The sequence below is a fragment of the Pan paniscus genome, chromosome 2 (genome assembly GCF_029289425.2).
Source record: "Pan paniscus chromosome 2, NHGRI_mPanPan1-v2.0_pri, whole genome shotgun sequence".
Taxonomy (NCBI): Eukaryota; Metazoa; Chordata; class Mammalia; order Primates; family Hominidae; genus Pan; species Pan paniscus.
Genome location: NC_085926.1, coordinates 39,564,193 through 39,592,166, shown reverse-complemented (window position 1 = coordinate 39,592,166; position 27,974 = coordinate 39,564,193). Strand labels below are relative to the sequence as shown.

General features: G+C 38.8%; 1 long non-coding RNA gene across 2 annotated transcripts; it reads left to right on the top strand.

Moving 5' to 3' along the window:
* LOC117979629 (uncharacterized) lies at positions 1–27,974 on the top strand. 2 transcript variants are annotated; one of them, XR_004670511.3, is made up of 3 exons: positions 1–284; positions 22,061–22,194; positions 23,184–27,974. It is a non-coding gene; the product is annotated as an uncharacterized LOC117979629 (long non-coding RNA). The 2 variants fall into 2 exon arrangements; XR_010111529.1 differs by having other exon boundaries at positions 22,061–27,974.

Genomic DNA, 27,974 nt, shown 5'->3' with positions numbered 1-27,974 from the left:
TTCCTCCCAAACGAAGGCATAAAGAGCTAACGCAGTGCACTTGCATTTGAAGAGAGCTTGAAAGAGGCAGAGCGAGTGCTTTGCTCTGTCAACAGAGCCTGGAGGATTTTGCTGGTAAAGACAAGGAAAAATCAATATGGCTATTTAAAAATGTAATGGTGGCTGCTAAGCAGTATCAGAAAGGGCATTCCAAGGAGGAACTTCAAGGCTTTAGAGGATGCTGTGTCCCAGCTGCTAGAGGAGGAGACAAGAAACAAGGAGGAGAAAGCAGATTTTCAGAAAAGGTGAGATGCTTTAACATTTGCCTTTTCTCTACTTCTAAATCACCTTTTACAGAAGCATTCTTCCCACTCTCATTCTACTCGCCATCAGCAATAGCTCCCAGATCTTGAGTATCTACTGTGTCAGATTTATTCAGCACTTACCCTGTCTCGGGAAATATGCTAAATACTCTACACAAAAACATAGATGCAAATAATATCACCATTTTACATTTCAGGAAACTCACACTCAGAGAGGTTAAGTAACTTATCCATCTTTGCACAACTGGTGAGGGGCAAGATTCAATTTAAACCCAGGTTTACCATGATTTCAAAGCACATACTTTTTACATCTTATCATATTGCTCCAGTGAGAATCACCCATGAGTAGGTTTAACCTGCTTCCAGGGGTTGGAGTTGATTAGTAATTTTGGGGCTTCTCATAAGGGTATCACATGGATATTCAACCTCTAAGCTACATATGAGTCAACTCACTGGTCATTTTGGCAAGGATAATGTGTGTATGGAGCCCAGGCTGCACAGTGGTGACATTTTTAAGGAGAAAGTCCACAGTTTTCATCCTTGGTGCCTCATCTGAGTTGCCTGTAGTCTTTGGTGCTGCAGATACTAGTCAGTTTTCCATTTAGGGGAGGGGCTGGTACACACTGAGAATTTCATGTTCAACTCAGAATTTGAAAGGAGATACATGAGTGCTTTCCAATGGACATTTTTTTGTAGTTTTTCCATATTTTTAAAGAAGTTCTAAGAATGAGGTTGTAAGTAGGGGTGAAGAAAAGATAGGAAACTGCAGCAGCAAAACTAATGTGCTTCCAGAGAGAAGAGGGAGAGAAGGAGAAGTAACAGGCAGGTCCGGGAGATGGTCAGGATCTGCTTTTATGGCTGTGGGATGGGGAAAGCAGAACAGTACTGAAAGCATTAATTTGAAGGTTGAAAGAAATGATGTGTGTGTCACAAGGAAATTTTTGTTGTGAAGCCTCTTGCATGAGTTAAACTAAAGAATTCCAGTGCTATGTTATTTTGATGACAATTTTAATCTGGATGAATCTCTGTAGTGATGAATTAACCATATGTGTGGAAGAGTAGAATCCACTAAACTCCACTTTAATGTAACAACTTCATTTAATTTATGTCATTATTATTATTTTATTTTATTTTATTTTATTTTTTTGAGATGGAGTCTCGCTGTATCGCCAGGCTGGAGTGCAATGGCCCCATCTTGGCTCACTGCAACCTCCGGCTCCTAGGTTCAAGCGATTCTCCTGTTGCAGCCTCCCGAGTAGCTGGGACTATAGGCACATGCCACCACGGCCAGCTAATTTTTGTATTTTTAGTAGAAACAGGGTTTCACCATGTTGGCCAGGATGGTCTCGATCTCTTGACCTCGTGATCTGCCCATCTCGGCGTCCCAAAGTGCTGGTATTACAGGCATGAACCACTGCCCTTGGCCTAATTAGTAACCATAACCCAGAATATGAAACAATGTTGTTGGGTGCCCCTTTCTATAAGATAGCTATTGTGAGATTTGGTTTCCAGGGGAAAGGATTTCACATAATACAGCTAGACTCACAAATTTTTTAAGGTATTTTTAATAAGTTTCCACTACCCTCCCGAATATAATTCCTGGTAGACTGACTAAATTGGTATTCTTCCTCACTGTTCATTTGCTAGGGTAAGGCTTCTTTTAAGAAAGGCTGGTCAGACTGGGTGGGGTGGCTTGTACCTGTAATCCCAGCACTGTGGGGGGCCGAGGCGAGTGGATCACGAGGTCAAGTGTCGAGACCAGCCTGGCCAAAATGGTGAAACCTTGTCTCTACTAAAAATACAGCTGGGCGCGGTGGCTGGTGCCTGTAATCCCAGCTACTTGGGAGACTGAGGCAGGAGAATCATTTGAACCCAGGAAGCGGAGGTTGCTGTGAGCCAAGATCACACCATTGCACTCCAGCCTGGGCAACAGCGTGAGACTCCATCTGAAAAATAAATAAATAAATAGATAAATAAATAAATAAATAAGAAAAGCAGGTCAGGGAGCACTCTGCAGGGCCTTCCCAGAGATAAGAAAGAGAGACAGGGAAGCATTTCCCTGGAAACCCAAGAAGGAATTTCCAGAGTGGGGCTGATCTTTGCCCAGAGGACCCTTCTTGGGTTCCCCTCTGGGCCCTAAGTGATCCTCTAAGCCACAGGCTTCCCATCAGGCATCAGGGAGGTAACTAAGCTTGTTGGCTCCCCAGCATTTGGTGAGAACCTGCACATGCTCTGTCTATCATCATCTCTCAAACTGCCAAGCACAGTGTGATGCCCAATTTGTGATTGTAGATTGGATGATTCCTTTTATGTGAATGAGAAACAGTGGGACTCTGTAAAGGAAAAATTTTTCTATTTGCAAAATTTAAGCTCCTTTTTCTTTAAAAATTTTTATTGATATATATTTGTACAGATTTATGGGGGTACATGTGATATTTTAATGCATATAATGTTTTATATAATGATCACATCGGAGTATTTGAGAGATCTATTACCTCGAGTATTTATTATTTCTATGTGTTGGGAATATTTCGAGTCTTTTCTTCTAGCTATTTTGAAATATATGATACACTGTTGTTAACTATAGTCACCCTACTCTGCTATCAAACGTTGGAACTTATTTCTTATCTAACTATATGTTTGTACGCATTAACCAACCTCTGTTCAACTGCCCCCACCCATACCCGTCCTTTCCTCTAGTATTCATCGTTCTACTCTCTATATCCATGAGGTCAACTTTTTTAGCTCCCACATATGAGTGAGAACATGTGACATTTGTCTTTCTGTGCCTGTTTTATTGCACATAACACAATATCCTCCAGTTCCATCCATGTTGTTGCAAATGACATGATTTCCTTCTTTTATATAGCTGAATAGTATTCCATTGTGTAATATACCACTGTTTTTATTTATTCACTTGTTGATGGACACTTAGGTTGATTCCTTATCTTTGCTATTGTAAATAGTGCTGCAATAAATATGGGGGTGCAGGTATCCCTTTGATATACTGATTTCTTTTGGATAAATGCCCAGTAGTGGGATTGCTGAATCATATAGAAGTTCTATTATTAGTTTTTGGAGAAATCTTTGTACTGTCTTCCATAGTGGCTATGCTGATTTACATATCACATTGTGCTTTTGCTTTGCATTTTCCTGGTGATCAGTGATGTTGAGATTTTTGCATATACCTGTTGGCCATTTGTATGTCTTTTGAGAAATGTCTATTCATGTCCTTTGCCCATTTTTTTATGGGAATATTTGTCATTGTACTATTGAGTTGTTTGAATTCCTTGTATATTCTGGATATTAATTCCTAATCAAAAGATTATCATTGTCAACTATCATTATCAATTATTATCAGTAATTGATCTATAATATATAATTGATATGATATATCAATTTTTATCAATTATCAATGATAATGATAGTTAATGAAATTATCATTATCTTTTTTTTTACTTAAACTCTGTTTTATCTGATATAAGTATAGCTTCTCCTGCTCACTTTTGGTTTCTGTTTCCTTAGAATATCCTTTTCCACTCATTTACAATCTATATGTCTTTATAGGTGAGGTGAGCTCTTACAGGCAGGAATAGTTTGATCATGTTTTTTAATCCATTCAGCTAGTCTATATCTTTTAAGTGGAAAGTTTAGACCATTTACATTCAAAGTTATTATTGATATGTGAGGGTTTTTTCCTGTCACTTTATTAACTAATTTCTAAATATTTAATATATTCTTTCTTTCTCTTTTATTGTTTGTCATTGGAGTTTGGTGGTTTTCTGTAGTGGTAACATTTGAATTCTTTCTCTTACTTATTTGTTTGTTTTCTCTACCAGTGTGTTTTATACTGTCATGTATTTTCATGATGGTAGATACCATTCATTCACTTCCAGGTGTAGGACTCCCTTAAACATTTCTTATAGAACTTGTCTAGTGGTGATGAATTCCTTCAGCTTTTGCTTGTCTGCCAAAGATGTTATTTTTCCTTTATTTATGAAAGAACTTTGCTGGGTATGGTATTCTTAGCTGCCAGGGTGTTTTTTTTCCTTTTAGCACTTTAAATATATCATTCTATTCATCTATTCTCTCCTGGCCTGTAAGGTTTCTGCTGAGAAATCTGCTATAAATCTGATAGGAGTTCACTTATATGTGAGTAAATGCTTTTCTCTTGTTTTTAGAATTCCCTCTTTGTGTTTGACTTTTGACAGTTTAGCTATAATACGCCATGGAGAGGAACTTCTTGAATTTTATCTGTTTGGAAATCTCTGAGCTTCCTGTATCTAGATGTATAAATCTCTTGCTAGAGTTGGAAAGTTTTCAGCAATTATGCATTAAATAGGTTTTCTATCTCTTTTGTTTTCTCTTTGCCTTCTGGAACACCAAAAATTTAAACACATTTGGTCACTCTATTGTGTTCTATATATTACATAGGCTTTGTTCGTTCTTTTATATTCTTATTTTTGTCTGACTGAATTATTTCCGAACACCTGTCTTTAAGTTCTAAAAGTCTTTCTCCTGCTTGATTTAGTCTATTATTGAAGCTTTCAAATGTATTTTGTTTTGTAGTAAGTGAATTCTTCAGCTCCAGAATTTCTGTTTGGTTCTTTTTTATGGTATCTACCTCTTTGGTAAATTTCTCTTTCATATCTTGAATTGTTTTCTGATTTTTTGGTATTATCTTTCTGTGTTATCATGTATTTCACTGAGCTTCTTGAATGTCAATATTCTGGATTTTTTATCCAGGAGTTCATAAATGTCTTTTTCATTGGACTCTATTGCTAGATTCCAATGAGCCTATTCTCCAGCAATAGAGAACGTTCCTTTAGAGGTGTTACATTTTCTTGCTTTTTTATGTTTCTTAAGTTTTTACACTGCTATCTATACCTGGTATAACAATCACTTCTTCCAGTTTTTTGGATTTGCTTTTGTAGGCAAGGACTTTTTCCTGAAGACCTATCTGTGATGTTGGTTGAGTAGGATACTTTGCCTTTGATTCTGATTGTGTGCAGTAGTGTAATCTTCATATACTTTCTTTGACTGTAAGTAGCATCAGTAGTGTTTGTGATTTCCTTTGTGTCTAAGAATGTGGTTGTTAGTGGAGGCTGTGTGAAATTTTGCTAGGGACTGGTACATTAGTGCTCCTAGGCTGAGGACTTCAGTCTTCAGGGTGATTGGCTGTGCTCCCTCCACAGCATCTGGAGCTTGGTGAGGGAAAGAATGAAATGCCAAGTGTGGATGGGCCCAGAAAGAGAAGCAACCACCCTCAGAACATTCCTTCTTGGAGGATAAGCAAGAGAGGGTATAATAGGAGGTGTGAATGGGGATGCCAGATAGGAAGAAGGTTGGGGCTGGATGCTCTGAGGTGGAAGGAGCCATTTAAAGTGTAGTTCATGAGCTGGCATGATCAGCACCACCTGGTAAAAATACAATATCCAGGGCTTCACCCTAGACCAATTTGAAGCAGAAGATATATTTGACAAAGGTCTCCAAGTAGTTTGAGTGAACACTAAAGTTTGAGCAGCACTGCCCTAGAGCTTGTGAAGGCATACTGACTTCACAAGGCTGGTGGGGTAGAGACCCAGCTACTTTCATTTTCTGTGTTTCCCAGGTGGAAGGGTGCTCTCCCTAGCAGAAAGATATTTTTTTCTGGAAGCCTCTCCAGGTCTCAGGGTGTGGCTTAAGGTCCAAGTGGGAGATTGATGAAGCAGCCAAGAGATTGTAAGAGGAAGAAGAGAAGGAGGAAAAGGATTGCATTTGTTGGGTAAAGATTCTACTGTGTCCAGTATATATTTTACAGAGTTATATTATTAATCTCACAGTAACCCTCTGAGTAGGTCACTATGTTTTCACTATTTTGTAGACAAAGAAAAGAGATTCAGAGAGGTAAAGTGCCTTGCCTGGGGTCACATAACTGACTAGTTCTCTCTGAAGATGCTCCCAAATGTAGCCTTTCGTGTTCTTGCCATCAAGTGTCGGGTTTGATGTTCAAGTCTCAGGCTCAAGTGCCCTGCCTCATGGTCTTAGGACACTCAGGCAGGGACTACACAGTCAGCTCTCACTCCAGGGCTGGAAGCAAAAGGTGTTTGAAGGAAGTAAAATGGTGACTAACAAGTATAGGGGAGCCTGGGTCTGTGTCCCCTGATGAGTGAGTTCTAGGCATGTGTGGGACACTCAGTGGACATGTGCTAAATGAATGAACAAAGAATAGATGACCAGCCATTCTCTTCCACTTAGCCCCTTGGAGACACTTGTGGGTCTGTTCCAACTTCCCCTGTATTCCTGGAGCTGATGCTGACAAGCAGGGGATGTCTCAGAGGCTAACGGTCCACTCCTTCCAACACTGTGGCAGCTCCCAGCTCTCTGAGAAATTGGCTGCCAGCTCAGAAACCATTGCTTGAGGATTAAAAAAAAAAAAAAAAAAGATTCTGAAAGTGGAAACATTTAAGAAAAGCTTTAGATACAGAGTCCAAAGAGTCAATCCGATGCAATCATATCCCCCTCTCATTTTTTGTCATTAGGAAGCAACAAATAAATTCAATGTCAATTATAGGTTTTATTTTTGACTAAGTTTGTGCTATGATTATTCTGTCTAACCAGTTTATATGCATTCCATACAGTTTCCATACTTCCATATTGCTATAGGGGGAAGTTTGTGTATTGTTTTTGCTTTGTTTTATTTTATTTTCACTTTATTTCCCAGTCCTCTGGTTAGAGAGATGGATGTTCTCTCAGGGAAGGACTTGAAATGGGAAGATTCCTTTTATTTACTTTTTTCTTTTATCTTTTTTTCTCACTGATTTGCTCAGAAGGCAACTCAGGTTGCATGGACCATGCCTTTCTGACCAGAGGTACTGGGAAAGGGGCCCCCTAGGAGCTGGAGAATATGAAGGAGATGTGGGGAAGGAGAGAGCATTTCTATGGGACATATATCTAGCAATGGAATTACTGGGTCATAGAGTTTGAGTTCTTGTGGTTTTAATTTGCATTTTTCCTGATGCTGAGCATATTTCATATGTCTTATATCCCCTTTTGTGAACTGCCCATTTTTCTATTGAATTGTCTATCTTTTTACAATGATATCTCAAAATTCATTATGTTGTTAATACATGCATTGCAAATATTTTCTTCCACTCTGGGGTATCTTTCACTTCCTTAATGGAATTTTCATAATGAAACAGTTCTTAATTTTAACAAATCTCAATTTATCAATCATTTCCTTAAGTATTCATGCTTTCTGTGTCCCATTCAAGAAACCTTTACCTATACTAAAGTCATGAAGATATTCTTCTATGCTATCTCCTAGAAACATTAAGGTTGGCCATTTAAGTTTAAATCAATAATCTAACTGGAATTGGGTTTTGTGAATAGTGTGAAGTAGGGGCTCAAGTATCATTTATTGAAAGGACCCTCCTCTCTCCATTCCACTGTGGTGTTACTTTTGTGACAATCAGGTGATGCTTATATATAGGTCTGTTTCAGACCTCTACATTCTGTTCCATGGATCTATTTGCTGAAACTTATATTGACTAATATAATTGTATAATAATCTCAATATCTCTCAACCTCATCTTCAACATTGGCTTGGCTATACTGGTCCTTTTGCATTTCCCTATAATACTTTAAATCAGACTATCAAATGTCCCCAAGACACAGCCTTATGTAATTTGACTTGAGTTGCATTGAATCTGTAGGTCAGTTTGGGGAGAAGTGACACCTTTGCAATATTGAGTGCTCTATTTAATAAACAGTATATATTTTCCCTATTTGTATGGGTACTCTTTGAAGTCTTCCTGTTGTGATTTTTAGTTTTCAACATAGAGGTCTTGCATATCTTTCATTATATATATTCCTAAATCTTTGATACATTTTATATAATTGTAAATTGCATTCATAAAATAAAATTTAAATTTTATTTTCCATATTGTTTTTTCCTAATATAAAGAAATATCATTGACATTTATATATTGACCATTTAGCTCAAGTACTTTTTAAATTTACTTATTAATTCTAAAAGTTCACTTATTCTAAGTCTGTCTATAGATGCTTTGGGCCAGCCAATAATGACAAATAATAACAATTTTTTTCTAATACTTCCACTTTTCTTCTTACATTGTTACAATGCCTAAAATCTTTAGTGCAATGTTGATTACAGGCAATGAGATCAAGCATCTTCGTCACACTGCAGGTCTCAAGGGCAGAATGTTCACTATTTCACTATTTAGGATGATTTGTACAAGTTTTGTGTAATATACTCTACTAGATTAAGTCTGTTTATATTCCTACTTTTCTAGGGTTTCATTATAAGTGAGTGTTTACTTTTATTAAGTTATTTTTCTACAATTATTAAAATAATGTATTGTTATTCCTTTTTCTGTTGATGTAGTTAAATTATGTTAATCGATTTTTGAATTTCAAACCAGTGCTGAATTTCTAGGAAACACTCAACTTCAGATTAACCTTTTTTATATATTGTTGAACATGATTTATCAGTATTTTTAATAGGATTTTTGCACCTATAGTATTAAGAGATACTGGCCTGTAATTTTCCTTTTTTGATGTTAGGTCTTAATATCAATATTAAGTTGAACAAATCAAGATTTGGAAAGTGAAGTATTCCTCCTTTTCTGTTCTCAGGAAGAATCTGTGAAAGATTTGTATTATTTCTTAAAAGTTTAAAAGAATTCAGCAGTGAAGCCATCTGTGCTTTCTTTTGGTTGGTATTTGCATGGTACAGCTTTCTTCCTGCCCCCATCCCCTCCCCCATATATTTACCTTCAACTTTTCTGTTTTTTTATACAAAGTAAAAATATATAGTTGTTTTTTTTTTCTTTTTGCCCAGTCTGAGAATCTAATTTTTATATTGAAATTACCTAGTCCCTTTGCATTAAATATAAACTGAGTTTAGATATACTTTTTGGGTTATTTTTATTTGAACTATTTGTTTCAGATTCTTTTTAATCATCTTTCTTGACTTCTTTTGGAGTGATGAAATATTTTCATTCCAATTTTAAACTCTATTAGCTTGTGCATTATAAATTTGGGCAGCCAATAATGGATATACTAGAGATTTTACCATGAATTCTTGACTTATTTCATTCTAAAATAAATACTTATACCATTTCCCTGATGATACTAAGAAATTTTAGCAGTTTACCTCCATTCTCATCTTTTGTATTATTGTTGTCATGCATTTTGAACTCCACATATATTTTTATTCTCAAAATAAATTGTTTTTGCACAGTCATTATTCCGTCATGTTAATGTACTTGTTTCCCCTTTCTGATGATTTTTATCTCTTCTTGTATTTTCATATTTCCTTCCCAGATCATCTTCTTTCTGTCATAAAACCTCCCTTTAGTATTTCTTTTACTATAGGCTTATGTGTGACAAATTTTCTACTTTTGTCAAAAAATGTTTTTATTTCATTTTTATTTTTGAGGAATATTATCACTAGGTATATAATTCTAGGCTGGCAGTTATTCTTTTCCAGAAGTTTAAAGATAACATCATGTCTTGTTGTGGCCTGTATTATTTCTATTGAAAAGTTAGATATCAGCCCGATTGTTGTTCTTTTGAATACAAGTGTCTTTCCTTTCTGGTTACTTTTATAGTTTTCTGCTCATATTTGATTTTTCAGCAGGCCTACTATGTGGGATGGACTCTGTTTTACCTCCTGAAATTCATATGCTGAAGTCCTAGGCCCCAATATGATCATATTTGGAGACAAAGCCCTTGGGAAATAATTAGGTTTAAATGAGTTCATGAGAATGGGGTCTTCATGATGGGATTAGTGCTCTTAGAAGAAAAGACTAGATAGCTTGCTCTTCCCATCCCCACTCCCACCGCCATCCCCACCTCCCATTCCACCAATCCCTGCACTTTCCTCACTTCCCTCCCCATCATGTGAGGACACAGCAGGAAGACAGTCATCTGCAAGCCAAGAAGCAGGCCCTAACCAGGAACCAAATAAACCCAGCACCTGGATCTTGAAATTTCCAGACTCCAGAACTATGAGATAAGTGTCTGTTGTTTAAGCCACCAGTCTACGGTATTTTGTTATAGTAGCCAAAACAGACTAATACACTATGGTACGCCTAGGTCTGGTTTTCTTTGTATTCATTCTGTTTGTGGTTACAGAACACTTGGATCAATGAATCATTAAAGCCTTTAATCAGTTTTGTCATATTTTTAGCCATATCTTTTCAAATATTTCTTCTATCATATTCTTTTTTTAAACAATTATTTCAATAGGGGTACAAGTGGTTTTTTGTTACATGGATGAATTTTATAGTGGAGAATTCTGAGATTTTAGTGCACTCATCATCCAAGTAGTGTACATTTACCTAACGTGTAGTTTTTTATCCCTACCCCTCCTCTCACCCTCCCATTTCTGGGTCTCTAAAGTCTATCATATCATTCTGTAAGCCTTTGAGTATTCATAGCTTAGATCCTACTTATAAATGAAAACATAGGGCATTTGGTTTTCCACTTGTGTGTTACTTTACTTAGAATAATGGCCTCCAGCAGTCCATTCCAAAATGGCCGAATAGGAACAGCTCTGGTCTGCAGCTCCTAGCATGATCAATGCAGAAGACAGGTGATTTCTGCATTTCCAACTGAGCCTCCCCTGGTGATACCCAAGCAAACAGGGTCTGGAGTGGACCTCCTGCAAACTCTAACAGACCTGCAGCTGAGGGACCTGACTGTTAGAAGGAAAACTAACAAAGAAAGTAATAGCATCAACATCAACAAAAAGGACATCTACACCAAAACCACATCTGTAGATCACCAACATCAAAGACCAAAGGTAGATAAAACCACAAAGATGGGGAGAAAACAGAAAAAGCTGAAAATTCTAAAAACCAGAGCGCCTCTTCTCCTCTAAAGGATCTCAGCTCCTTGCCAGCAACAAAACAAAGCTGGACGGAGAACGACTTTGATGAGTTGACAGAAGTAGGCTTTGGAAGGTTGTTAATAACAAACCTCTCTGAGCTAAAGGAGCATGTTCTAACCCACTGCAAGGAAGCTAAAAACCTTGAAAAAAGGTTAAATGAATGGCTAACTAGAATAAACAGTGTAGAGAAGAACTTAAATGATCAGATGGAGCTAAAAACCATGGCATGAGAACTTCATGACACATGCACAAGCTTCAATACCTGGTTCAACCAAGTGGAAGAAAGGGTATCAGTGATTGAAGATCAAATTAATGAAATAAAGCAAGAAGACAAGCTTAGAGAAAAAGGAGTAAAAAGAAATGAACAAAGCCTCCAATAAATATGGGACTATGTGAAAAGACCAAATCTATGTTTGATTGGTGTACCTGAAAGTGACAGGGAAAATGGAACCAAGTTGGAAAACACTCTTCAGGATATTATCCAGGAGAACTTCCCCAACAGGCCAACATTCAAATTCAGGAAATACAGAGAACACCATAAAGATACACCTCGAGAAGAGCAACCCCAAGACACATAATTGTCAGATTCACCAAGGTTGAAATGAAGGAAAAAAATGTCAAAGGCAGCCAGAGAGAAAAGTCAGGTTACCCACAAAGCGAAGCCCATCAGACTAACAGCAGATCTCTCTGCAGAAACCCTACAAGCCACAAGAGAGTGGGGACTAATATTGAACATTTTTAAAGAAAAGAATTTTCAACCCAGAATTTCATATCCAGCCAAACTAAGCTTCATAAGTGAAGGAGAAATAAAATCCTTTACAGACAAGCAAATGCTGAGAGAGTTTGTCACCACCAGGCCTGCCTTACCAGAGCATCTGAAGGAAGCACTAAACATGGAAAGGAACAACTGGTACCAGCCACTGCAAAAACATGCCAAATTGTAAAGACCATCGATGCTCTGAAAAACTGCATCAATTAACGGGCAAAATAACCAGCTAACATCACAATGACAGGATCAAATTCACACATAACAACATTAACCTTAAATGTAAATGGGCTAAATGCCCCAGTTAAAAGACACAGACTGGCAAATTAGATAAAGAGTCAAGACCCATCAGTGTGCTATATTCAGGAGACCCATCTCATGTGCAGAGACACACATAGGCTCAAAATAAAGGGATGGAGGAAGATCTACCAAGCAAATGGAAAACAAAAAAAAGCAGGGGTTGCAATCCTAGTCTCTGATAAAACAGACTTTAAACCAACAAAGATCAAAAGAGACAAAGAAGGCCATTACATAATGGTAAAGAGATCAATTCAACAAGAAGAGCTAACTATCCTAAATATATATGCACCCAATACAGGGGCACCCAGATTCATAAAACAAGACCTTAGAGACCTACAAACAGACTTAGACTCCCACACAATAATAATGGGAGACTTTAACACCCCACTGTCAATATTAGATAGACGAGACAGAAGATTAACAAGGATATCCAGGACTTGAACTCAGCTCTGCATCAAGCGGACCTAATAGACATCTACAGAACTCTCCACCCCAAATCAACAGAATATACATTCTTCTGAGCACCACATCACACTTATTCTGAAATTGACCACATAATTGGAAGTAAAGCACTCCTCATCAAATGTAAAAGAACAAAAACCACAACAAACTGTCTCTCAGACCACAGTGCAATCAAATTAGAACTCAGGATTAAGAAACTCACTCAAAATCGCACAACTACATGGAAACTGAACAACCTGCTCCTGAATGACTTGTCAGTAAATAAAGAAATGAAGGCAGAAATAAAGATGTTCTTTGAAACCAACGAGATCAAAGATACAACGTACCAGAATCTCTGGGACACATTTAAAGCAATGTATAGAGGGAAATTTATAGCATTAAATGCCCACAAGAGAAAGCAGGAAAAATCTAAAATCAACACCCTAACATCACAATGAAAAGAACTAGAGAAGCAAGAGCAAACAAATTCAAAAGCTAGCAGAAGGCAAGAAATAACTAAGAGCAGAGCAGAACTGAAAGACATAGAGACACAAAAAATCCTTCAAAAACTCAGTGAATCTAGGAGCTGGTTTTTTTTTGAAAAGATCAGCCAAATTGATAGACTGCTAGCAAGACTAATAAAGAAGAAAGAGAGAAGAATCAAATAGATGCAATAAAAAATGATAAAGAGGATATCACCACTGATCCCACAGAAATACAAACTACCATCAGAGAATACTATAAACACCTCTATGCAAATAAACTCAAAAATCTGGAAGACATGGATAAATTCCTAGACACATACACCCTCCCAAGACTAAACCAGGAAGAAGTTGAATTACTGAATAGATCAATAACAGGCTCTGAAATTAAGGCAATAATTAATACCCTACCAACCAAAAAAAAGTCCAGGACCAGACGGATTCACAGCCGAATTCTACCAGAGGTACAAAGAGGAGCTGGTACCATTCCTTCTGAAACTATTCCAATCAATAGAAAAAGAGGGAATCCTCCCTAACTCATTTTATGAGGCCAGCATCATCCTGATACAAAACCCTGGCAGAGACACAACAAAAAAAGATAATTTTAGACTAATATCCCTGATGAACATCGACGCAAAAATCCTCAATAAAATACTGGCAAACCGAATCCAGCAGCACATCCAAAAGCTTATCCACCATGATCAAGTGGGCTTCATCCCTGGGATGCAAGGCTAGTTCAACATACACAAATCAATAAACATAATTCATCACATAAACAGAACCAAAGACAAAACCCACATGATTATCTCAATAGATAGAGAAAAGGCCTTTGACAAAATTCAGCAGCCCTTCATGCTAAAAACTCTCAATAAACTAGGTATTGATGGAACGTATCTCAAAATAATAAGAGCTATTTATGACAAACCCACAGCAAGTATCATACTGAATGGGCAAAAACTGGAAGCATTCCCTTTGAAAACCGGAACAAGACAAGGATGCCCTCTCTCACCACTCCTATTCAACATAGTATTGGAAGTTCTGGCCAGGGCAATCAGGCAAGAGAAAGAAATAAAGGGTATTCAACTAGGAAAACAGGAAATCAAATTGTCCCTGTTGGCAGATGACATGATTGTATATTTAGGAAACCCCACCATCTCAGCTCAAAATCTCCTTGAGCTGATAAGCAACTTCAGCAAAGTCTCAGGTTACAAAATCAATGCACAAAAATCACAAGCATTCCTATAAACCAATAATAAACAGAGAGCCAAATCATGAGTGAACTCCCATTCACAATTGCTTCAAAGAGAAGAAAATACCTAGGAATCCAACTTACAAGGGATGTGAAGGACCTCTTCAAGGAGAACTACAAACCACTGCTCCATGAAATAAAAGAGGACACAAACAAATGGAAGAACATTCCATGCTCATGGATAGGAAGAATCAATATCATGAAAATGGCCATACTGACCAAGGTAATTTATAGATTCAATGTCAGCCCCATCAAGCTACCAATGACTTTCTTCACAGAATTGGAAAAATCTACTTTAAAGTTCATATGGAACCAAAAAAGAGCCCACATAGCCAAGACGATCCTAAGCAAAAAGAACAAAGCTGGAGGCATCATGCTACCTGACTTCAAACTATGCTACAAGTCTACAGTAACCAAAACAGCATGGTACTGGTACCAAAACAGATATACAGACCAATGGGACAGAACAGAGGCCTCAGAAATAACACCACAAATCTACAACCATCTGATCTTTGACAAACCTGACAAAATCAAGAAATGGGGAAAGGATTCCCTATTTAATAAATGGTGCTGGGAAAACTGGCTAGCCATATTTAGAAAGCTGAAACTGGATCCCTTCCTTACACCTTATACAAAATTAATTCAAGATGGATTAAAGACTTAAATGTAAGACCTAAAACCATAAAAACCCTAGAAGAAAACCTAGGCAATACCATTCAGGACATAGACATGGGCAAAGACTTCATGGCTAAAACACCAAAAGCAATAGCAACAAAAGCCAAAATAGACAAATGGGATCTAATTAAACTAAAGAGCTTCTGCACAGCAAAAAAACTACCATCAGAGTGAACAGGCAACCTAGAGAATGGGAGAAAATTTTTGCCATCTACCCATCTGACAAAGGGCTAATATCCAGAATCTACAAGGAACTTAAACAAATTTACAAGAAAAAAACAACCCCATCAAAAAGTGGGCAAGGGATATGAACAGACACTTCTCAAAAGAAGATATTTATGCAGCCAACAGACAGAGGAAAAAATGCTCATCATCACTGGTCATCACAGAAATGAAAATCAAAACCCCAATGAGATACCCTCTCACAACAATTAGAATGGTGATCACTAAAAAGTCAGGAAACAACAGATGCTGGAGAGGATGTGGAGAAATAAGGACGCTTTTTCACTGTTGGTGGGAGTGTAAATTAGTTCAACCATTGTGGAAGACAGTGTGGCGATTCCTCAAGGATCTAGAACTAGAAATACCATTTGACCCAGGGATCCCATTACTGGTTATATACCCAAAGGATTATAAATCATGTTACTATAAAGACACATGCACACGTGTGTTTATTGTGGCACTGTTCACAATAGCAAAGACTTGGAACCAACCAAAATGTTCATTAATGATAGACTGGATTAAGAAAATGTGGCACATATATGCCATGGAATACTAGGCAGCCATAAAAAAGGATGAGTTCATGTCCTTTGCAGGGACATGGATGAAGCTGGAAACCATCATTCTCAGCAAACTATCACAAGGATGGAAAACCAAACACTGCATGTTCTCAGTCACAGCTGGGAATTGAACAATGAGAACACTTGGACACAGGGTGGGGAACATCACACACTAGGGCCTGTTGGGGAGTGGGGGGCTGGGGGAGGGATAGCATTAGGAGAAATACCTCATGTAAATGACGAGTTGATGAGTGCAGCAAACCAACATGGCACACGTACACCTGTGTAACAAACCTGCACATTGTGCACGTGTACCCTAAAACTTAAAGTATAATTTCAAAAAAAAAAGAATAATGGCCTCCAGCTCCATCCAAGTTTCTGCAAAAGATATTATTTTGTTCCTTTTATGGCTGAGTAGCATTCCCCGTGGTATATATTCCAAATGTGTATATATACCACATTTTCTTTATCCACTCAGTCAATGGGCATTTAGGTTGGCTCTATATCTTTGCAATTGTAAATTGTGCTGCTATAAACATGCATGTGTAAGTGTCTTTTTCATATAATGACTTATTTTCCTTTGGGTAGTAAGATTGCTAGATCAAATGGTAGATCTACTTTCAGATCTTTAAGGAATCTCCGTACTGTTTTTCATAAAGATTGTACTAATTTACATTCCCACCAACGGTGTATAAGCGTTCCCTTTTCCCCACATCCACACCAACATCTGTTGTTTTTCTGACTTTTTAATAATGGCTATTCTTTATTTGTTTATTTTTATTTATTTATTTATTTATTTATTTATTTATTGAGACAGAGTCTAGCTCTGTCACCCAAGCTGGAGTGCAGTGGCGCAATCTCGGCTCACTGCAAGCTCCGCCTCCCGGGTTCACGCCATTCTCCTGCCTCAGCCTCCCCAGTAGCTGGGACTACAGGCGCCTGCCACCATGCTCGGCTAATTTTTTGCATTTTTAGTAGAGACGGGGTTTCACCATGTTAGCCAGGATGATCTTGATCTCCTGACCTCAAGATCCGCCTGCCTCGGCCTCCCAAAGTGCTGGGATCACAGGTGTGAGCCACGTGCCTGGCCTTTAATCGCCATTCTTGCAGAAGTAAGGTGGTATCTGATTGTGGTTTTAATTTTCATTTCTCTGATGATCAGTGATGTTGAACTTCTTTTCTTGTTTGTTAGCCATGTGTATATCTTCTTTTGAGAAATGTCAATTCATGTACTTTGCCCACTTTTTGATGGAATTATTTGGTTTTTTCTTGCTGATTTGTTTGAGTTCCTTATAGATTCTGAATACTTGTCCTTTGTTGGATATGTAGTTTGCAAATATTTTCTCCTATTCTGTGGTTTGTCTTTTTATGTTGATTATTATTTCTTTTTCTGTGCAGAAGCTTTTTAGTTTAATTGGGTTCCATTTATTTATTTTTGTTTTTGTTGCATTTGCTTTCGGGGTCGTAGTCATGAATTCTTTGCCTAGGCTAATGTCTAGAAGCATTTTCCCAACATTGTCTTCTAGGATTTTTATGGTTTCAGGTTTCCTGTTTAATTCTTTGGTCCATCTTGAATTGATTTTTGTATAAAGTGAGAGATAGGAGTCCAGTTTCATTCTTCTATGTGTGGCTTGCCAGTTTTCCCAGCACCATTTATTACACATTCTTCCATTATACTCTCCTCTTTCTTTCTGAAATTCCAAGTACTTATATATTAAAACTTTTCACTGTGTTCCATATGTACCTTACTCTCTTCTCAGTGTTTTGCATCTTTTTTCTCTTTGCTTCAGTCTAAATCTTTTCTACTGTTTTGTTTTCCAGTCACTCTTTATTCTTCTGCATCTAGTCTGATTAAAGTAATAATGATTTATGTTTTTCTCATAATTCTGTGGTTTAGCTAGGTAGATTTTTTTCTCCTGGGGCAGCTTTTCTGGGGCCTAGTGGTCTCCAATGGACTTACATATCTAGGGTCTTAGTTAGGCCCAAGTGGGATGGCTGGCATGGCTGAGGTCTTGCTATCTCTGTGTTCTCTCATCACTAAGAAGGCTGACTTAGAGTTTTTCTATAACAGGCTCAGGGTTCACAGAAGCAAGAGAGAGCAAGACTAATCTGCAAGTGCTTTCAATTGCTGTTTATATCACATTTGCTGATGTCCTATTGGCCAGAACATGTGACCCATCCAACACCAAATTCAAGGGGTAAAGAAATAGACTCCACTTTTTGATGGAAGGTGGTGCAAAGAATGTATGTCTGCCTTTGGCGATCTATCAACAAAATGAAGTGTTAATTGAAGAAAAGCCTCTAGGGATAAGAGGCTGTTTTCTCTAAAGGAAGACTCCTGGAAGCTGCCGTAAGACACTTTGCATCTCATTGGCCAGAACTTAATCACATGAGCATACCTAGTTGCAACATAGACAGAGAAAAATAGAAAACAAATGCCCAGCTAAAAGATCTAATACCTTTATAAGCAGAGAAGTGTGAATTTTGAAGGACAGCCAATGGTCTTTTCCACATCTATGTCCTTGCCTTGTCTTCCTTATCCCTTATCTCTGGCCAATATGGAGGCAATGCAAAAAAAAAAAAAAATGAAATAAAGTTCAACTTACCCTACATTCCCTGTTAAATCAAAAGATTAATGGATGTTGGGGCAAAACATAGTCTAAAATGAGTTGGGTATTTATAAACAAATTTAATTTGTCTATCATATCTTATTAGTATTCTAAATTATAAGTGAATTGAATTTATGGGGCTGCACTCTATAATGCTTCCTTATATTCTGAGTGATGTGACATGGGAGATATTTTGTGTGACAGTTATTACTCTTGGTCAAATTTTTTTTAGGATTTGATGAAGAATCTGAAATAGACACAGGAGCTTGATGCTGCCACAAATATCAAAGCAGGTAACCTTACCCTGTGTACTACAGACCAAGACAGAGACCATTTCTTTAAATTGGCTGCAGATTTCCAGCTTGCACTTGCTTCATTAGTAGAAGCAGCCGAAACTCACGCAAGCCTAACTCTCATCTATTCTGGTTTCTTAACAGCCTGTGACTCAAGCAAGAGATGCATTTCTATTTCCAATTAAGGCCTGATTAGCTCTTAGACAAGAAACCTGAGTGAAAAGCTGGTAATAGAGAAGCAAGAGGATTAAACCTGGTAGAGGAGAACTGAAAGCATCTACCAAACTCAGCCCTTTTTTTAATCTGAATTTGCCCTGTGTCTGTGGCTCTGTCTCATAATAGCAATAGAAAGAAACAGCAGATATAAATTATCCAGATTTCCAGGGAGACTCTGCATACCTCCTCCTGCCATGACCTAGAGGTGGTACATCCTCAGAGACAATATAGAGGAAAGGTCTTAGATTTAGAATTAGACCCTTTAGATTTTGGAATTAGACCCTTTGGAATCTGAGCTCTTTCACCTGCTGGGTGAGGTACCTTTAGCCCATTATCTACCCTCACTGAGCCCTGTTTCTTTACCTATAGAAAGATAACAATGATGGCTTGTTGACAACACTGGCCCCACTCTAGCATGGCATCAGTTGTGTGAACTGTGTTTCTGTGGGCTCTCTGGCCTCCTTCACTCATCTTCACTGACTACCTGGACACTTCCAGGATTTGAGTTTGCCAGCCCTGTCTTGGTTCAAGCATGAAGCCATGTACAATTCTGTGGGGAAACTGAGATCCTGGTGAGTAAGGAAGATGGCTGCAGCCATCTTTCTCTCAAGTTCCATCTTAAGTATCTCCATTATCTGTGTGCTCTGTATGTCCACCAGTGCAGAAACTGTTGGCAAGAAGAGGATCAGTAATAAAAGTATTCCTGAAGGATTATTCTAAGGGTGGTTACCAGACTAGCAGCAACAGCTCCACCTTATGTTTGTTAAAAATGCAGATTCTCGGGCCTATTTGAAACACTGGTAGAGCCAGCAATCTGTGTTTCAGCCAGCCCCTTGTGTTGTTCTAATACATGCTGACATTTGAGAACCATTGGTGTAAGTAAAGACTGGAGAGAACACAGATCCAAACTGATGGTCTCTTGACTGGGAAAGAGGGATGATGACTCTGTTATGCATGCCAAGGACCATGGGCAGCTTCTTACAAAGCTCACAGGTTTCTCGGGAGGAGGCCCATTAAGAACTATGAGGCAGGGCTTCCTCCTGTAAGTCCAGTTCCTTTGGCCTGGCATTCAAGGCTTTCCACAGCTAACATCTTCTCCCTTTATAAACTTATCTGCGAGACTGCTGTGCACCAGCTCCTTTTCTTCTCTGTTGTGTGGACACTCCCCGATTTGCTCATGTCTCCACTGACCTCTTATTGTGTGCTGCCACTTTGCACAGAAATGTCACACCTGTGACAATCCTTCCAAAGTATCAAGATCTGGATCAGCTTTTCTAAAATGTGTTCCTCTTCAGGTCAACAGGTGTTACTGAAAATCAGTTCTTTGGTCAAGTCAGTGTAGGAAATTGTGGCTTACATGGGTTACCTGCTACAGGATTCATGAACATTTTTAATTAATCACTAGCCATTGTAAATTCCCAAGGGAATGAATATAAAATACAGAACTTTCCAAATAGATTTAAACATAAAACTTCTTTTCATGAAGTATTCTCAGTGATCTTTTCTGTAGGTCACACTTTCAAAAAGGCAGCCCTAGGCACACATTATATTTTCATGTACTCCCTTGCGCAGTTATTTAGGTTTTATTCATGAATCCAGTCCTCCAATCTCTGTTGATTATACAGCTGTTCTCACTGAGCTAACACTTTCTGTATTTTAGGTGCTCAGTAAGAGTTTGCTGCTGTTCCTGCTGCTTTCCATTTGAAGAACATTTCAGAAGTAATCATTTAATCTTCACAACATCTCTCTTTAATTACCGTCTGATAATCTTTAAGGTGCTTTAAGATCCAAATGGGACAGTAGAGCCTCTCAAATGTTAAAAAGTGATGTTTGCAAGATGAGCTGGACCCGAATCTAGGTGCCCCAATTCCCAGCCCAGGTCTGTCGGAGTCTTATCTGGCTTTAGGAGGAGAAACAAGGTGGCTGGGCGCAGTGGCTCATGCCTGTAATCCCAGCACTTTGGGAGGCCAAGGCAGGTGAATCACGAGGTCAGGAGTTCGAGAGCAGCCTGGCCAACATGATGAAACCTCATCTCTACTAAAAATACAAAAAATTAGCTGGGCATAGTGGTGGGCACCTGCAATCCCAGCTACTCAGGGGTGCTGAGACAGGGGAATCACTTGAACCCAGGAGGCGGAGGTTGCAGTGAGCCGAGATCGCACCACTGCACTCCAGCCCTGGCGACAGAGTGAGACTCCATCTCAAAAAAAAAAAAAGGAGAAACAAGTCTTGGCATTTTTCCATATGCCCAAGTAACCACTGTTAATAGAGCAGAAGCACAAGGAGATAGACGACAGCAGGAGCAGCACCAGCACCAGTAGGAATGGCCTAATTAGAAACTGATTTGGTGGCTTTTTCTCTCATTGTTGTTTCTGTTGTTCACTATCCAACATTGAAAACAGTTGAATTTCAGTAAGCACAACACAGTAATTCTGGCTTGTCCAGAAGCCTAGAAGAAGAGTTTCTTTAAAAAAATACAATCAGAAAAGCTGTTTGGCCCATCAGTGAAAAAGTAAAGAGACAGAACAGTGATGGGATGACTGCATAAAGCCATTCCTGATACCCAACTGGTCCACAGACTTGGTTGACCTTCCAAACCACAAAACATTTGTCACCAAGTCACGAACCACTCGATAAGCAACATGACATCTCAGCATCTGAAAAGAGGGGTACTATGGGCACTAGGGGCTTGAGGTCTAGTCAGGATACTGACACTGCCATTAGGTTCATCTGCCTTGATTTCACTAAGACAAAATGGTGATGATGTTTAAAGCATTATTTGGATTACTGAAATGAACCTATTATTAACACAATGATATACTAGATACCTTGCAAATCACCACCATTTACTTCACAACACCTAGATCATAAAGAAAACTTACTTTTTGAATTGTTGTGCTTGCAGGAAGTTGAAAAAATCTTCAAAGAACTCTCTTTCTTAAAAAAAAAAGTGGGGGTGATGGGGGGTGGCAAGATGGTGAACTAGAAGCAGCTCATATGCACCATTTCATGGAAAGGAAAGAAAAGGGCTAATGAACACTGACCTTGCAGGCCGATCATCTGAGAAACCACATTGAGATCCATCAAGGCAGCAGGGGACACAGAGAGCAGAGAGGAGTAAAACTGGGCACCAGCCCATCTGGGCTCAGCATGAAGCCAGGAGACTCTCTCCAATGTGGGAAAGGGTGAGTAAGTGAAAGCCACCAGGGGGATTTACGGTCTCCACCTGTGCAAAACTGGGAATGGGAGAATCCCCCTGGCTAGAGCTTCTGGCCCAGCAGCCCCATCTCTGTGTGAACTCAGCCACAGGGTGCACCTTCCTGGTATCCCAGGAAACACCCAGATGGCAGGGCATGTGACATTCCACCCACACCTGCCACTGGTAGCCAGGCAGGCAACACCTGCTAGAACTTTTGGCCCAGTGGCCCTGCTTCTGCATGAACCCAGCTGATGGGCACAGCCTCCTGTTGTCCCAGGAAGCACCCAGATGGCGTGGCAGGCAACCCAACCAACTCCCACTGCTTATAGCCAGGCAGGCAATGCCTACTAGAGCTTCTGGCCCAGTGTTCCTGCTTCTGTGGGAATTCAGCTGGAGGGTGCAGCTTTGTGTTGTCTTGAGAAATACCCAGATGGCAAGGGACATGACTCCACCTACCCCCATCACTGATAGCCAGACAGGCAACACCTGCTAGAGCTTCTGGCCCAGTGGCCCCACTTCTGTGTGAACTCAGCTAGAGGGTGCAGCTTCCTGTTGTCCCAGAAAACACCCAGATGGCAGATCATGCAACCCTGCACACCCCTGCCACTGGTAGTCTGGTGAGCAACACTTTCTAGAGCTTCCAGACTAGTGATCCTGCTTCTGAGGGAACTCAGCCAGTGAGCACAGTCTGCTATTATCCCAGGAAGCATCTGGATGGCAGGGTGGGCATCCCCACCCACTCCTGCTGCTGGTACCAGGAAACCCATTCCTACTAGAACTTCTGCCTCAGCAGTCCTATTTCTGCCTGAATTTACCAAGGGGCACAGCCTCCTATTACCCTGGAAGTACCCAGATGGTAGGGCAGGAAACTACCCCACCCCCACCACCTGTAGTCAGATAGGCCACAACCACTTGAGCTTCCAACCCAGCATTCTGCTGGAGCTCTGTGAAGAGACACAACCTGTCTTTCCCTAGGAAGCAAACAGACAGCAGATTGGGGCTGACCTAGGAAGGATACAGCTTTCTTGCCAACTGTAGCCTGTGTCTGAGGAAGCTCCATGGGCCAGAACACCCGACTAAAGAAATATGAGCATGAAGACAGTAATTGAAGGAGAGTCTTCCAAGACCCATGAGTGGACTAGAATCAAAGCCAGTCACCCAAACCCACATTATACCATAATCAAATCCCCTGAAGCATCAAAGAAAAAAAAACAAACAACAACAAACCAAAGGACAGCAACTTCAAAAATTGAAGAAACATCAGCCTGCACAAATGAGAGAAAACCAACACAAGAACTCTGGCAACTCAAAAAGCCAGAGTGCCTTATTTCCTCCAAACGACCAGACTAGTTCCCAAACAAGGCGTCTTAACCAGGCTGAAATGGCTGAAATGAAAGAAATAGAATTCAATTCAGAGTATGGATAAGAATGAAGATGATTGAGATTCAGGAGAACATCAAAATGCAATCCAAGGATGCTAAGAATCACAATAAAACAATACAGGAGCTGATAGATTAAATAGCCATTATAAGAAAGGACCAAACTGATCTAACAGAGCAGAAAAACACCTTACAAGAATTGCACGATGCAAGTGCAAGTATTAATAGCAGAATAGACCAAGCTGAAGAAAGAATATCAGAGCTCAATGACTGGCTCTCTGAAAAAACTCAGTCAGAAAAAATAAAGAAAAAAGAATAAAAACGAATGAATAAAATCTCTGAGAAATATGGGGTTATGTAAAGAGACTAAATCTGCAACTCATTGGTGTCTCTGAAACAGATGAGGAGAAAGCAAGTAACTTGGAAATTATATTTCAGGATATCATCCACGAAAACTTTCCTAACCTCAACATTCAAATCCAGGAAATACAGAGAATCTCTGCAAGATATTACATAAGAAGACCATCCCCAAGAAACATAATCATCAGATTCTCCAAGGTCAAAATCAAAGAAAAAATGTTAAAGACAGCTAAAGAGATGGGCCAGGTCACCTACAAAGGGAACACCATCAGGTTAACAGTGGAGCTTTCAGCAGAAATTCTACAAACCAGAAGCTACTGGGGCCTATTTTCAGCATTCTTTATGAAAAAGATTTCCAGCAAAGAATTTCATATTCAGCCAAACTAAGCTTCATAAGTGAAGGAGAAATAAGATCCTTTTCAGACAAGCAAATGCTAACAGAATTTGTTACCATCAGAACTGCCTTACAAGAGGTCCTGAAAGGAGCACTAAATATGGAAAGGAAAGAACATTACCAGCCACTACAAAAACATACCTAAGTATACAGACCAGTGACACTATAAAGCAACCACACAAACAAGTCTGCATAATAACCAGCTAACAACAGGATGACAGAATCAAATATGCATATATTAGTACTACCCTTGAATGTAAATGACCTAAATGCCCCAATTAAAGGCACAGAGTGGCAAACTGGATAAAAAAGCAAGACCCAATGGTATGCTGTCTTAAAGAGACCCACCTCACATGCAGAGACATCCACAGTCTCAAAATAAAGGGACAGAGAAAAATCTATCAAGCAAACAAACAAACAAACAAAAAACAGACAAAAGCAGAGGTTGCAATTCTAGTTTCTGATGAAACAGACTTTAAACCAACAAAGATCAAAAAAGACAAAGAAGGAAATTACGTAATGGTACATGTATAATGTACACAGGGTTCAATTCAACAAGAAGATCTAACTATCCTAAATAAATATGCACCCAACACGGGAGCACCCAGATTCATAAAGCAAGTTGTTAGAGACTACAAAAACCGACCCCTACACAATGATAGTGGGAGACTTTAACATCCCACTGGGAATATTAGACAAATCATTGAGGCAGAAAATTAACAAAGATATTCAGGACTTGAACTCAGCACTGGATCTGATAGATATCTACAGAACTCTCCACCCCCAAACAATAGAATATACATTCTTCTCATTGCCACATGGCACATACTCCGGAATTGACCTCAAAATCGACAGAAAACAATACTCAGCAAATTAAAAAAAAAATCATACCAATCACACTCTCAGACCAAAGCACAATATAAATAGAAATCAATACTAAGAAAATCACTCAAAACCATAAAGTTCTATGGAAATAAAACAACTTGCTTCTGAATGACTTTGGGTGTACAATGAAATTAAGGCAGAAATTGAGAAATTCTTTGAAACTAATGAGAACAAAGATACAAGATATCAGAATCCCTGGGACACAGTTAAGGCAGTGTTAAGAGGAAAGTTTATAGCACTAAATGTCCACATCAAAAAGTTAGAAAGATCTCAAATTAATAACATAACATCACAACTAAAAGAACTACAAAAGCAAGAGCAAACCAACTACCGGAAGACAATAAATAACAAAAATTAGAGCTAAAGTGAAGGAAATTGAGACATGAAAAAACCACACAGAAGACCAACAAATCCAGCAGTGTGTTTTTTGAAAAAAATAATAAGATATATGGACCACTGGCTAGGATAATACAGAAAAAAAGAGAGAAGAGCCAAATAAACACAATTAGAAATGATAAAGGGGATGTTACCACTCACCTCACATAAATACAAAAAAAAAATCAAAGACTATGATGAATACCTCTACATACATAAACTAGAAAGTTTAGAAGAAACAGAAAAATTTCTGGACAAATACACCCTCCCAAGACTGAACCAGGAAGAAAATGAATTCCTGAACAGAATAAAAACAACTTCTGAAATCAAATCAGTAATATAAAGCCTACCAACTAAAAAAAAATCCCAGGACCAGATGGATTCACAGTCACATTCTACCAGATGTATAAGGAAGAGCTAGTACCATTCCTACTGACCCTATTCCAAAAAATTGAGGATAAAGGGCTCCTTCTCAACTCATTCTATGAGTTGGTATCATTATCTTGATACCAAAACCTAAAAGAGACACAACAAAAAAGAAAACTTCAGGCCAATATCCTTTATTAATATAGATGTAAAGATACTCAACAAAATACTACCAAACAGAATCCAGTAGCACATCAAAAATCTAATCCACCACGATCACATAGGCTTTATCCCTGGGATGCAAGGTTGGTTCAACATATACAAATCAATAAGTGTGATTAATGACATAAACAGCACTAACCCACATAATTATCTCAACAGATGCAGAAAAAGGCTTTCAATAAAATTCAACATCCCTTCATGCTAAAATACGCTCAATAAACTAGGCATCAAAGGAATATCAAACTGGCTAGCCATGTGCAGAAGTTTGAAACTGGACCCCTACCTTATACCACATAACAAAAGTCAACTCAAGATGGATTAAAGATTTAAATGTAAAACCCCAAAATATAAAAATCCTGGAAGAAAATCTAGGAACTGCCATTCTGAACAAAGATTTCATGACTAAGACACCAAAAGTAATTGCAATAAATACAAAAATTGACAAAGGGGATTTAATTAAACTAAAGAGCTTCTGCACAGCAAAAAACAAAACTATCAGCAGAGTAAATAGACAACCTACAAAATGGGAGAAAATATTTGCAAATTATGCATCAACCAAAGGTCTAATATCCAGACTCTTTATGGAGCTTAAACAAATTTACAAGCAAAACACAAACAACCTCATTAAAAAGTGGGCAAAGATCTGAGCAGACAATTTTCAAAAGAAGACATACATGTGGCCGAGAAGCATATGAAAAACTACTCAACATCACTGATCATTAGACAAATGCAAATCAAAACCACAATGAGATATTATCTCACACAATTCAGAATGACTATTAAAAAATCAAAAAATAACAGATGCTGGTAAGGTTGCAGAGAAAAAGGGAACACTTACATAGTGCTGGTGGGAATGTAAATTAGTTCAGCCATTGTGGAAAGCACTGTGGTGATTCCCCAAAGAACTTAAAACAGAATTACCATTCAACCCAGCAATCCAATTATTGGGTATATACCCAAAGGAATATAAATCATTCTACTATAAAGACATATGCATGTGTATCTTTATTGCAGCATTATTCACAATAGCAAAGACATGAGATCAACCTAAAAGTCCATTAATGGTAGACTGGATAAAGAAAATGTGGTATATATACACCATGGAATACTATGCAGTCATAAAAAGGAATGAGATCACGTCCTTTGCAGCAACGTGGTTGGAGCTGGAGGCCATTATCCTAAGCAAACTAATGCAGAAACAGAAAACCAAATACCACATGTTCTCACTTATGAGTAGGAGGTATAACAAGAAAACATAGATACATAGAGGTGAACAATAGACATTGGGACCTTCTTGAGGGTGGAGGGTGGGAGGAGGGAGATGATCAGAAAAAAATACCTATCGGGTGCTATGCTTATTACCTGAGTGACAAAATTATCTGTACACCAAACCCCCATGACATACAGTTTACCTATATAACAAACCTGCAATGTACCCCTGAACCCAAAATAAAAGTTTAAAAAAGAGAGAAAAAGGCACGGTGGCTCACATCTGTAATCCCAGCACTTTGGGAGGCCGAGGTGGGCGGATCACGAGGTCAGGAGATCCAGACGGTGAAACCCTGTCTCTACTAAAAATACAAAAAAATTAGCCAGGCGTGGTGGCGGGCGCCTGTAGTCCCAGCTACTCGGGAGGCTGAGGCAGGAGAATGGCTTGAACCCGGGAGGCGGAGCTTGCAGTGAGCCGAGATCGTGCCACTGCACTCCAGCCTGGACGACAGATGGAGCCTCCGTCTCAAAAAAAAAAGAAGAAAAGAAAAGAAAAGAAAAACAACCCATAGACCA